This window comes from Chlorocebus sabaeus, chromosome 9 (genome assembly GCF_047675955.1).
Source record: "Chlorocebus sabaeus isolate Y175 chromosome 9, mChlSab1.0.hap1, whole genome shotgun sequence".
NCBI lineage: Eukaryota > Metazoa > Chordata > Mammalia > Primates > Cercopithecidae > Chlorocebus > Chlorocebus sabaeus.
Window position 1 is genome coordinate 78,989,797 of NC_132912.1, and position 13,351 is coordinate 79,003,147.

At 36.1% G+C, this 13,351-nt stretch overlaps 1 long non-coding RNA gene across 1 annotated transcript; it reads left to right on the forward strand.

Annotated features, from left to right (window-relative positions):
- Positions 1 to 408: 408 nt before the first annotated feature.
- LOC140712506 (uncharacterized) lies at positions 409 to 7,074 on the forward strand. The gene is made up of 3 exons (XR_012094110.1): positions 409 to 1,532; positions 2,232 to 2,286; positions 5,627 to 7,074. It is a non-coding gene; the product is annotated as an uncharacterized lncRNA (long non-coding RNA).
- The last annotated feature ends 6,277 nt before the right edge of the window (positions 7,075 to 13,351 follow it).

Consider the following 13,351-nt stretch of genomic DNA (forward strand, 5'->3'; position numbering starts at 1 on the left):
AGATTTTACACATGGAGAGTGTAACTCACCTGGAAGAGGGTCTCACCTGTGATCCAGGCTTCTTTCTCTCCATGCTTTCATCTCATGGGATGACCAAACCAGGCAAGATCAATGAGTCTGAGGACTACACTGGTATATGTGCTATATGTGCTGTAAGCTTTTTTTGCTTTGCAAATGCATATTCCAACTGAACACTGTTTGCAAACGTTTGCTTCCTATTTCATCAAAATGAGAGGACCTTTCCAGGCTATACTCTTTCAGATGGCCTGTTAATGAGTGACTTGCAAAGAGTAAATATTATTGATAGTGGCTCTCGGAAATTCTCTATAGCTCTACAATTTCATTTTTCTCCATCTGTGAATGGGGACTATGACAGCTGCCATACTTCACAGAACTGGGAAGATGGTATGAGGAAATAGACACCAAAAAGCCTTGATAAGTTCCAGAGGGCCAAAATAGTAACTGTTGTTGGCAAGGGTATTCTATACATCATTTGGGGTCAGGGAATTATACCCACTGCCTATGTGTGTACAGGGGCTTGGTAAGTTGATGGCAGCAAAGTAGAATTTTCACTATAAAATAGCACTGGACAAGGTTCTCAGTTATAAGTGGAAGCTAAGCATCGGGTACACACAGATATAAAGATCGAAATAACAGACACTGGGAACTACTAGAGCAGGGAGAGAGAAAGAGAGGGGCAAGTACTGAAAAACTACCTATTGGGTACTATGCTCACTATCAGGTGTTGGGATCATTCATACCCCAAACCTCAGCATCATGCCGTAACAAACCTGCACACATATTCTCTGAATCCAAAATAAAACTTGAAATTAAAGAAAAGCACTGGATAATATTTTCAATCGTTGAACTAATATTGTTGTTATAGTCATGGTAGAATATTCTGCAACTGTTTGAGGGGATGTCAATATGTACTGCAAAAGGGGAGTGATGGCCTTCAGGTACACTGTGATGATATATGGCAAGAGTGAATGTTGGCTTTGAATTCAAATGGCCTTCAGTGATAACTGGCATTTTTTTGTTTGTTTGTTTTGATTTAGAAAAAAAAAGTGAAAGAATAAGTCGTCATTCTAACAAAACTGGAAGAAGTGGAGCTGGGACATCAGATACTGCTCAACACTCTATCAACAACACTCTATAGAGTGATTCATTTCCCTTGCTTTTTGTAGGCTGTGCATTTGGACCCTTTAGCATTTATATAGCCAACAGTATGGACTGTCTCAGTGGCCGGCAACTACTTGGTGACATAGGGGAGACTGATATTCACATAAAGGAAATAAACCAGATGGGCTCTACACAACTCCTCAACGTGTCCACAAATCAAGTTTAAAGCTAAGAACTTGAGGATAACTTATTTGATTTTTCATTTCTTTTCTTTTTTTTTCTTTTGGAAGAAGTGTAGATTGATGAAGGTGAAATAAGTGTAATTAGGAAGAACAGCAGAAAGGGCATAATGGCCACAGTTGCTCGATAGTAAACCTGCTACAGTTGTTGATAAAGTTCTAATTTTTATTGTAAGTACTCCCTGTTTATTGAGCACTTAACTCTGTCAGTAACTGAGAAAATAACTTACATTGTTTCTGACCGGGCGTGGTGGTTCACGCCTATAATCCCAGCACTTTGGGAGGCAGAAGCGGGCCGATCACCTGAGGTCAGGAGTTTGAGACTAGCCTAGCCAACATGGTGAAACCCCATCTCTACTAGAAATACAAAAAAATTAACTGGGTGTGGTGGTGGGTGCCTGTAGTTCCAGCTACTGAGGAGGCTGAGGCAGGAGAATCATTCGAATCTGGGAGGCGGAGGTTGTAGTGAGCAGATATCATGCCACTGCACTTCAGCCTAGGTGATAGAGCGAGACTCTGTCTCAAAATAATGATAATAAAAAAAGAGCTTAAAATATCTCATTTACCTCCATGATATCTCTATGAAGCAGGAGATTTTATTTTCCACATTTTTTACGGAAGAAGAAAATGGCCAGAGACACACAACTAGGAAGTGGGATTTCAACCCAGATCTGTCTGAGGCCAAAAAATAGAGCATGTAGTCACTAGTTAGAAAAATACAGGGATCACTGTGAACTGAGCTTAGTTCATATGGAATATGTAGTTCTATTCTACAAGAATGGAATTTATAAGTGACTTTGAGGATATGATGAAAGAAGGGGGAAAGACAACATTTAAAAAGTTTTATTAATTTTTAAATTTTTTTTGGAGAAGGAACACAAGAAGTCACAGTGGAAGATATCTCAGCTGAGGTGCCCAAACCAGTGTAAGTATCCCTTCTTCAGCCCTTCCCCGGCCATGCAATGGAGGGGCGTGCCTGCTCATTACTTTTGCTCTCGGCATTCTATTAGTTTTTTCACCATATGAACTGGCAGAATGTGAAATGATTATATTTACATATTTTATTTTATGTTTATTTCACTCCACAAGTGCTTGTTCTTATTCATCATTGTATTCCCGGCACCTCCTATTCACAGGTACACATTAAGCACCTAAAATTCCATAGTAATAATCTTTACTGAGCACTTACTGAGTGCTAGGTGTGCTTCCAAACACTTTACGTGTATTATCTCCTTTAATCTTCACCATGGCTGTCTGAGGGAGGTGCCCATTATTAGACTCGGGGAGGATGTGACTGTGTTCTCTGTGGACTGTTTTATTCATCATGGCTCATTTTCATTCCTTGCCCTGCAGCTCCACTGCCTGCCATTTAAATGTGTTTTCTTTCTTAAGTCCATAACAAATTGCTATATTTGTTTATTTATATTTGATTGCTTGCTTATAATTTTATATGATGTGTAATACATTATATTTAATACACACGTATACACACATGCAGACACACACAGAGATTTACCTTGTTTTTTATGAAGTTGGGTTACACTTGCTGGACAAACCTCTGATAATACCCACCCATAAAGCTTAATTAAAGTCACTTTCATATACCAGCTATAAAAAGACGGAGGAGCTCAGTTTCCAGAAAGAAATAACATCCAGAAAGGGAAGGAATAAAGTCTATTTAAATATATATCTATTGAGTTTCTGTTTTGTGTTCCATTTATATCCCTGTGCTTCTGAGGAATACAAGTGAAATTTAAGACCCAGTCACACCATAAGGAAGTTTACAGCTCTTAAAATCGTGAAGGTACGGGCCTTCTTGAGAAAGCTTTTGGGAAGAACAAATTTACCTTGAAGTTTGCACAAAGCCCTTAACTTGCACATTAAGTTGGCTTGCTGGTAAAAGGATTTATAAAGAACTATAGAGCATAACTTAGTAAATATCTACCCCAAACAACTACTCAGTGTACATGTGGGTGGGGAAAAAGCTTCTATGCCTAACAGCCAATGTTTAATAAAATGTTATATTAGCTTAGAATAAAATGAGAAAATAGGAATTGAGCAGAACTCTAGGTTGGAAAATCCAGGAGGGATAAGAAAAAAGGGCAAAAATCAGCTAAACATGAGATAAAGCTGAACTAGTTCAAGTACAGAAGGTGAAATTATTAATAAATTCATGTACATAGTAAATATTCAATAAACATTTGTTTTGAATGATTTGATTTCAAAAATACTTATGAGAAGTAATGGCCTCTCTCTTCACCCACATGTCAGTACAAGTCTTTCACTCAAGCAGAAGGAAAGATTAGCTATTTATTTTTAATCATCCTTGAGAACAAGGCTCATGCAAGAAATTGCTTTATTCTCTTATCTTCCTGCACCATCCCACACTTTGACTATCATAAATCATTCTCCCTCCCTTCCTCTGTTCTCTGCCCATGGGACCTGTGACTTTGATTTTGGACACATTTGTGCCATATGGGTAAAAGAACAAAGTGAGTTCTTTATCTGTTTCTATAAACAGCCCAGGAACAGGAGGCTGGATCGAGGGAAGTTTATACAGGAAAAGGCATGATGTATTTGAGTCGTGAAGGGAGGTTAAAGAGAGGGGTGTGACCTAAGGAGATTAGAGGTGTCACCTTAAAGGACAACTTAAAGGGAGAGTGTTGTTATTAAGAGGCAATCATCGCAATTTGTTTAAGATTTAAATTAGTCTGCTTTACCTTTTTTTTCTCTTATTTAAAGAGCACTTGTTAAAGGCATAGCCATTAACCTGTAAAAGGCATGAATCTAAGAGTTAAAATCCTCTCATTGAAAATGTTCAGGGGTCATTGGTAGATGACATGCAAAAAAGATATTCTACATCATGTTTCTGTCATGCTGAGACTGGGGAACTCCCTGGCACAGGCCCGACACACTAGAGCCAATCTCTCTGTCTTTTCAACTTGGAAATCTGGAATGGTAGCTTTTGGAAGAGTTTGATTTATTGAAATATGTGTAATGGCACAAGAAGCAATATCTTTGATCACTGGTTCCCAAATCATCTAAACAGGGCTGTTCAAACTGGCTAAAGAACAAATAGACAAGTAGGCATATGGTCACAGCCTGTATCGGTTCACCAACCTGAACATTTGCCCCAAGGCACACACCCTCCACTCTGTACCATAGAACAGATGGAGGAAAGGAAGTGGACTAACTCCATGGAGAAGATCTGACAAAGGGAATCATTTGCCTGCTTTACTTTCTTGACAGTTGTTGTTTCATGTAGGTTATCTAGAATAATGTGTCTCCCTCTCCCCTCTCCCTTCTTTCCCTTCTCCCCTCCCTCTCCCTGTCTCTCTCTTTCTTCTTTCTCTTATTCTCCTCTGTCCTCTCCAGAAAAGTTACCAAAGCTCTATAACTCTACAATATATATCTATGTGTCCCTCCATTCCTCCCAATTTGCCCCCCTCTCTCTTTTTTCGGGTTAGCAACTGATAAGGTTTGTGCACATTTGGCACGTGTAAGCTTGTAATAAAACATTCAACTATTTTTGGAAATTGAACAGGGCCTAAAAGATATGTAGATATATAACAAACACTTTGGAAAGAGTGAGAAAAATATGGGGCTAAGTGGATTTATAAATTAGGCATCTATCAATGTTGCAATTTGGTTTTGATAGGTAACTGTTGAACAAGAATGCTTTCCTGAGTAGTTGGCTCCTTTAGTAGCCTGGGAAGGGAACTGGCATTTTTTGGGGTGGGGGTAATGTTTTGTTACTTTACTTTAGAATCACTTTTTTCCTAATCAGGGAAAAGAGATTAAGCTTATATATATAAGCTTCTTTGTTGGACAGAAGAAATTCTTAGGAATTCCTTTTCTTGACTCTGTAATATTTTCTAGAGCATATTGCAGTGCCTCAGTAATTTCAGAGTGATAGAGCTAAAGAGAGAGAGCAGAGGCTCTGAGTGCCTGGGTGCCTCGCCCAAGGGCATGCTCCCAGGGATGCCACGCTCCACACGGGAAGAGGTCTAGATCTGAACTGTGGACCAGGAAGAAGTTCAGCCTTGGCTAGTGCTGTGCTCTCACATGAAATTTCTACTCTCTCTGATTCTCTCTTTCCTCCTGAGCAAAACAGGAGGTTCTAGTAAGGCTATGGTGAGGATGATCAAGAAGCTATGTAAATTTTAGAGCACTGTGTATACACAAAGTATGCAGATGGGAACTTAAGTGAAGTGATGGGATGTGTACTTCGAACCTAGTTATCTTTTATTGTTAACTTTTTCTAGAGTGAAATGGTATTCAGCCAGGATCTGCTGAATTCACTGTTGGAATTTTGAATCCTTTTGGGGTCATGACTTCTACGAGAAGTTGATTCAAGCAATGGAGCGTCGACTCAGAGAAATGTGCCTGTATGCATGCTCACACATTTGCAAGCATATATAATGTTATATCCTGCCTCTGTCAATTCCAGCAGGGCATAGTGGAGTAAGCATAGACTCTGGAGACTGACAGACCCGGGTTCATGTTCTAACCCTGCTAATTGACAGGTTCATGACTTTAAATAAGCTAGTTAATAGTTAATATTTTGGAACTTCACTTTTAGTTTTTTCAGCTATAATACCAAGATAACACCCACCTGACACATCTTGGCTTATAGGGTGGGCTTATGTATTGGGTTCCCAATAAGTGCTATAAGTGGTATTTTTGCTTTTTTTCTCTCTCTACATTTGACATGATATACACCTCACAAGATCCTGCTGTTGTGGAACTTTGAGTGATGTATTGATCAAAATGGCCCCAGGGAGATTTCCAATATTGTCAAATTAGAGAAAAAGAACATTTTAACAAATATTTAAACTCACTATTGAAGATGTTCTCAACTTGGGAACATTTAGTAGCCGTAACCACCATAAATGCTTTTACTGGAAAGGGTAGAGAAAGATGTACAACACACAGACAAATGCAGTTGTAAATCTAATTGAACATTTTAAAGACAGAACTCTTGTCTGGGTGATGCCTATCATTTAGATTACCATGGAGATATAAATTTGTATTATAGATAGAATAAAATATTTTGAAGTCAATTAGGCTAACATAAGGGTTGTATTAATGGGATAGTTCACGTTCCTGGCTTTGTCAGTTTCCTTGACTTTAGCGTCTTTTAATTTCCTTTATGTTGAATAATATGCTCTGGTTTATAGCAACCACTCTTTCCGTCTGGGCCATTACTGTCTTGTTTTTTTCTGTCAAATGGTTTCTTTTCCCAAGTTTCTGATGTTAGTCAGTGTAACATCTAACATAATTTGGATTCCCCTTTATGCATTTGGTTTTAAACAATCACATCCAGATGTTGTTTTCATTATAGCCTGATTCCATTCAATAAAGCTTGGGTATGTCAGAATGTTTTACTATCAACAGCTTCCTTCACTTGCCTTTCAGTTCACAGTGATTTAGATTTTCCCACAATCTTTTTGTTTCCAGTATAGGGTAATATCGCCAAAAAGTACTTTAGAGGTCATTTAGCCCAATACCTGTGTTACAGATGAGGAAAAATTCCTTGAGAGTCTGCGCCCAATGCTAGTCATATAGCCAATATTTGGCAAATTTGAGAATAAATGATTGGTCTCACTTTCCTCTGGTTACTCCAAGCTTGAGCACTACATGATTGACCACTAAAATATTTTTAAACTTAAAAAAAAGTTTCTCTCGTTTATGGAATTATATTCTAAATTCAACCCAGAAAGATACTTAGAAATCCCTAAGAATGGCTGGCTGCAAATTAGAGATGTTTCATTTTTTGCTTTTCTTTAAATATGTAATTTTTAAAGAAAATCACTACTTTTGTGTCTCTGAATTTGGAACAAATTTGTACTTCCAACTTCTATATTCTTTGATTTTTTTTTTTTTTTTTTTTTTTTTTTGAGACAGTTTTGCTTTTGTTGCCCAGACTGGAGTGCAGTGGCACGATCTCGGCTCACTGCAACCTCTGCCTCCTGGGTTCAAGCGATTCTCCCACTTCAGCCTCCAGAGTAGCTGGGATTACAGGCGCCTGCCACCATGCCCAGATAATTTTTTGTATTTTTAGTAGAGATGGGGTTTCATTTCATTTCAAGCTGGTCTCGAATGCCTGGCCTCAGGTGATCCACCCACCTTGGCCTCTCAAAGTGCTGGGATTACAGGCGTGAGCCATCACACCTGGCCTATTCTTTGCATACTTTAAACAAATAGATCAGTTTGTAGGCAGTAATTCTTCTCCATTTAAGAACTTTCTAAATGTAAAGTCTGCAAATGAGGAGCAGTGAAGTCATCAGTAGATCATATGTCATTTAGGGCTGTAGGGGTATGTGTAGAACTACAATATTTTCCTCACTAGAGAAAGAAAAGTTTAAAATCTAATTCATGTGGAAGGGAAAAACCAAGAAGAACTAAACCTTTCATTAAACAATACCAAAAATAATATGATTTAGAAAACGTATACTGTAAATGCTAGCGCATAAAAATATCTCCGTTTTAATCACAATCCACTTTTGATTTAACTAGTATTGAAATGAGGAATGCAAAGGCAAGTTTAAAGTTTTTTTTTTTTTTTTTTAATGGGAGATCTGCCAACTACTAGCAATTGAGTAATTATTTTTCCTCACAGGGCACTTTGGGCTCATTGGAATGTGGCTTAAGATAATAATCATATTCAAAGACATTCTGATGCTAGTGGAACATGGAATTTGGTTATGATGCTCTTTTCAGGAATATATTAAGCTTTATTTAGATAACTGAATTCCTATTCTGTTTTAGTAGGATGTATGTGAGGTAGGCAAAGTCTTCATTTCTGCCACTAACTTAAAAACCCCCAAAGACTTAACCTATAGGCTTAGAAGACTCTGATTTAATCATTTATCCTTCATTTTTAGTAATAAACATCTTTGGCCAGGCACAGTGGCTCACGCCTATAATCCCAGCACTTTGGGAGGCCAAGGCGGGCAGATCATGAGGTCAAGAGATCGAGACCATCCTGGCCAACATAGCGAAACACTGTCTCTACTTATACAAAAATTAGCCGGGCATGGTAGTGGGCACCTGTAGTCCCAGTTACTCGGGAGGCTGAGGCAGGAGAATATTGAATCCGGGAGATGGAGGTTGCATGAGCCGAGATTGCACCATTGCACTCCAGCTTGGCAACACAGAGAGACTCCATCATAGAAAAAAAAGATAATAAAATAAAATAAAATAAGCATCTTTTACACACCCATCATATAAAGGGTACTGTGCTTGATGCTTAGGATTAGAAGTTAATTTTGTTTAAATCAGTGTTACCCCCACACATGTGTTTAGTTGAATACTATATTTTTTTAGAAAAATAAAATATGCATAAAAACCACTAATAGTGAATATTTAGACATACCATGTACAAACACTGTATTAAATACTTTATGCATATTATGCATAACATTTCACTTAGTCCTCACAAAAACCCTATGAAGTAGGTACCATTATATTTCATTTTTCAGAAGGATCATTGAGGATTTGGAAAGTTAACTAAGGTGTTCCAGGTCTTATAGCTAATACAAAGTGAAGCTGTACTTGAATACGTTCTGATTTCGGACTTGATACTTTCAACCCTCTGACACAACAGTGCCTCTAGAGGACTTCAATGGTTATTTCTCAAGATGGGCCAGTTCGGTTGATGCTAACTAAGATTTAATGTTAAAGTTGAATTATTTATACTCGTTTTTGGAATCATTTGATGTAAATTTTAATGTACCTAAGATTTAATGTCTTGTAGGTATATATTATTATATCTGAGTTAACTGCAGCATCCAGAATTATGACGATTAATTTTCAATTCAAGTTCTGTGATTCTTTTGTCAAAAGGCTTGAGTGATAAGGGGTTTACCAAAAAATCTTGGAAGCTGAAGGCAAAAGGATGGTTCATAGAATAGCACTTAAAGGCTGGCATCCCATGATTCACAGGGCAGTTTTCATGCAAGGTGATGATGAAATTTCTAGGTATGTACATTGAACTTGTTCCACATGTCTGTGCCATGAATATGCAATATACTCTGAAAGACTAGAATGGCTTGGAGCACTGGAATTGTGAAGCATGGATCTCTGGTTTGCTCAATCAAAACTGTATACTCCAGGCTCACAAGACTTAGCTCCTTGAATATGTGACAAGGCAAAGCTTTATAAATTAAGTAGCATTAAAATTTTGCAAAATCTAATATGCAACTCAAACCTTGCATCATTGGTCTGGACCATGGGTTGTTCTGAACAACAGACATAATTTTAAGCAAATGGAAATGTGAGAAATTTGGAAAAAAAATTGAGCAAGTCTATTATTAGTTCCTTGACTCCAAATTAAAACATTAGTACTGGTATAAGACTGGACTGATCACAGAAAGACACGTTATTCTCATCAACAAAATGATGAGCTGTGTTTTACAGAATGATCTTGCCTCCTTGCTGTTTATATTACCTAATACACAGCATGTACATGAAAAAAATCTTTTATGATAATGTATCCTTCATCTTGGAGATCCATCTTGTATCTTTACATAGTTAAGGTGCTGAAAAGTCTTCCAGTCTTTTCTAACTCATGGTTTCTCAGTCTTATTTGACCACATAATATCATTTTTCCAGCATCAACAGGGAACTATTATTGTGTATATAATGACAATGTTCACCTGGGAATAACCATTCTGATTCAAAATGTCTCCTTTCTCAATAGCTCATGGATTTCTTTTTCTTTTTATTTTTTAAATTTTTCAAAATTTCAAACATACATAGGAAGAAAAGTATAATAAGTCCTATATACAGCATACATATAACAACTATTTAGATTTTTCCATCTATTTTTTGAGGTGGTTTAAAGCAAATCTCAGACATTATAATGTTTTATCCTTAGATATTTTGGGATGCTTTTACAAAAAAACAGATTTCCTTACACATTTACCATGTCATTATCCCTTCTAACAAAATTAACAATGCTTCTCTAATGATGTCTGACACACATGTGATATTCAAGTTTTCTAAATTATTCCCCATATGTCTTCTTTTTAGAGTGCCTAATCCAATGGCTTTCCATGTATTCACAGAATTATGCCTTCATCACCACATCAATTTTAAAACATTTTTATTACTCCCCAAAAGAAACCCCACTCCCCTGAGCCATCATCCCCAAATGCCCACATTCTCCCCAGCCTTAGGTAACTATGAATCCACTTTCTATTTTCAGAGGTTTGACTATTCTGGATATGTCATACAAATAAAGTCATACAATATGTGGTCTTTCTTACACTTCCATACATTTTCAAGGTTGTCAATACTGTAGCATGTATTATTACTTCATTTCTTTTTATAGCCAAGTAATATTAAATTGTGTGGCTATACTACATGTTATTTATCCATTTGTCAGTTGATGGACATTTGGGTTGTTTACATTTTCTCACGATTTCTTAATTATAAAAACCTTTATTATGAAAAAATTTCAAAGATATGTAAAAAAAGGGGCTATAATAAACTCTCAAGGGGTGTCTCACAGTTTCTACATTATCAATTCCTGGCCCAGTATAAATTGGGTTTCATCTACACTTCAGAACTTTCTTGCTGTCCACATTGTTTGAAATAAACATCAGACATCACATTATTTCATGTGTAATATTTCAGCATATGTTTATAAATGACAAGAGCTTCTTTTCCTAAAAAATGACATCACTTTCAAACAGAATAAAGAAATTATGAGTTTGAAGACACACTATTTGAAAATACACAGAAGAGATAAAAGAAAAAAAAAGAAAAAAAACATGCCTACAGGATCTAGAAAATAGCCTCAAAATGGCAAATCTAAGAGTTATTGACCTTAAAGAGGAGTTAGAGATTGGGGTAGAACGTTTATTCAAAGAGATAATAACAGAGAACTTTCCAAATGTATAGAATGATACCAATGTTCAAATACAGGAGGGTTATAGAACACCAAGCAGATTTAACCCAAATAAGACTATCTCAAGGCATTTATTAATCAAACTCCCAAAAGTCAAGGATAAAGAAAGGACACAAAGAGCAGTCAGATAGAAGAAACAATTACTATACAAAGGAATTCTGATACGTTTGACAGCAGACTTTTCAGTGAAAACCTTATAGGCCGAGAGAGAGTGGCATGACATATTTAAAGTACTGAAGGAAGAAAACTTTTACCCTAGAATGATGGTATATCCAGAGAAAATATACTTCAAGCATGAAGGAGAAATGACTTTCTTAGAAAAAACAAAAGCTGAGGGATTTCATGAATACCAGACCTGCCCTACAAGAAATGCAAAAGGGAGCTCTCCAATCTGAAAGAAAAGGATGTTAAGGAGCAATAGGTGCAAAACTCACTGGTAATAGTCTACAGAAAAACACAGAATGTTATAACAATGCATTGTGGTGTGTAAACTACTTATATCTTGAGTAAAACGACTAAAAGATTCACCTATAAAAAATAACTACAAGAACTTTTCAAGACATAAACAGTGAAATAAGATATAAATAGAAACAACAAAAAGTTAAAGTGTGTATGGTGGGGATGAATTTGAAGTGCAGAGTTTTTATGTTTCCTCTTTGCTTGTTAGTTTATCTGTTTTTACAATCAGCGTTAAGTTGCCATCAGTTGTAAGATATTATTTGTAAGCCTCATGGTAACCTCGAATAAAAAAATCTACAACAGGTACACAAAAAAATAAAAAACAAGACATTAAAACATAAAACCAAAGAAAATCAAGTTCACGTGAAGAAGATACGAAGGAAAGAAGGAAGATAAGACCACAAAATAATCAGAAAACAAATGACAAAATGGCAGGAGTAAGTCCTAAATAATCAATAATAACACTGAATGTAAACAGACTAAACTCTCAAATCAAAAGACATAGAGTGGCTAAATGGATAAAACAGAAAAGATCCAATGATCTACTGTCTACAAGAAACTCACTTCACCTATAAAGACACACATAGACTGAAAATAATAGACTGAAAATAAAGACAAAGCTGCTCCATGCAAATGGAAACTAAAAAAAGAGCTAAGGTAGCTATACTACATCAGGCAAAATAGATTTCAAGACAAAAACTATAAAAAGAGACAAAGAAGGTCATAATATAATGACAAAAGGGTCAATTTAGCAAAAGGATATAACAATTTAAAATCTGCTTGTAGCAGTGTTGTATCCAATACTGGTACAACCAGATATATAAAGCAAATATTACTAGAACTAAAGAGAGAAATAGACCCCAATGCAATAATAGCTGGATACTTCAAAACTCCACTCTCAGCATTGGACAGATCATCCAGACACAAAATCAATAAAGAAACATTGGACTTAATGTGTACTACAAGTCAAATGAACTTAATAGATATTTAAAGAACGTTCACCCAATGACTTCTGAATACACAGTCTTCTCTTCAGCACATGAGTCATTCTCAAGGACAGACCATGTATTAGGCCACAAGTCAAATCTTAAACACTTCAAAAAAATTGAAATTATATCAAGTATCTTCACTAACTACAATGGAAAAAAGGTAGAATCCATAAAAGAAGATTTTTGAAAATGCAAGCACATGAAAATTAAACAATATCCTCCTGAATGACCAGTGGGTTGATGAAGAAATTAAGAAGGATTTTTAAAAATTTCTTCAAACAAATGAAAATGGAAGCATAACATTCCAAAACCTATGGAATACAGCAAAGGCAGTACTAAAAGGAAAGTTAATAGCAATAAGTGTTTACATCAAAAAGTATAAAACAAAACAAAAAACAAACAAAAAACCTTCAAATAAGTAACCTAACAATGCATCTTAAAAAACTAGAAAAACAAGAGCGAACAAAACTCAAAATTAGCAGAAGAAAAGAAATAGTGATGATTAGAACAGAAATAAAAGAAATTGCAACAAATAAAAAACAATACAAAAGGTTAATGAAACAAAAAGTTGATTTTTTGAAAGGATAAACAAAATTGAGAGACATTTAGCCAGACTAAGAAAAATA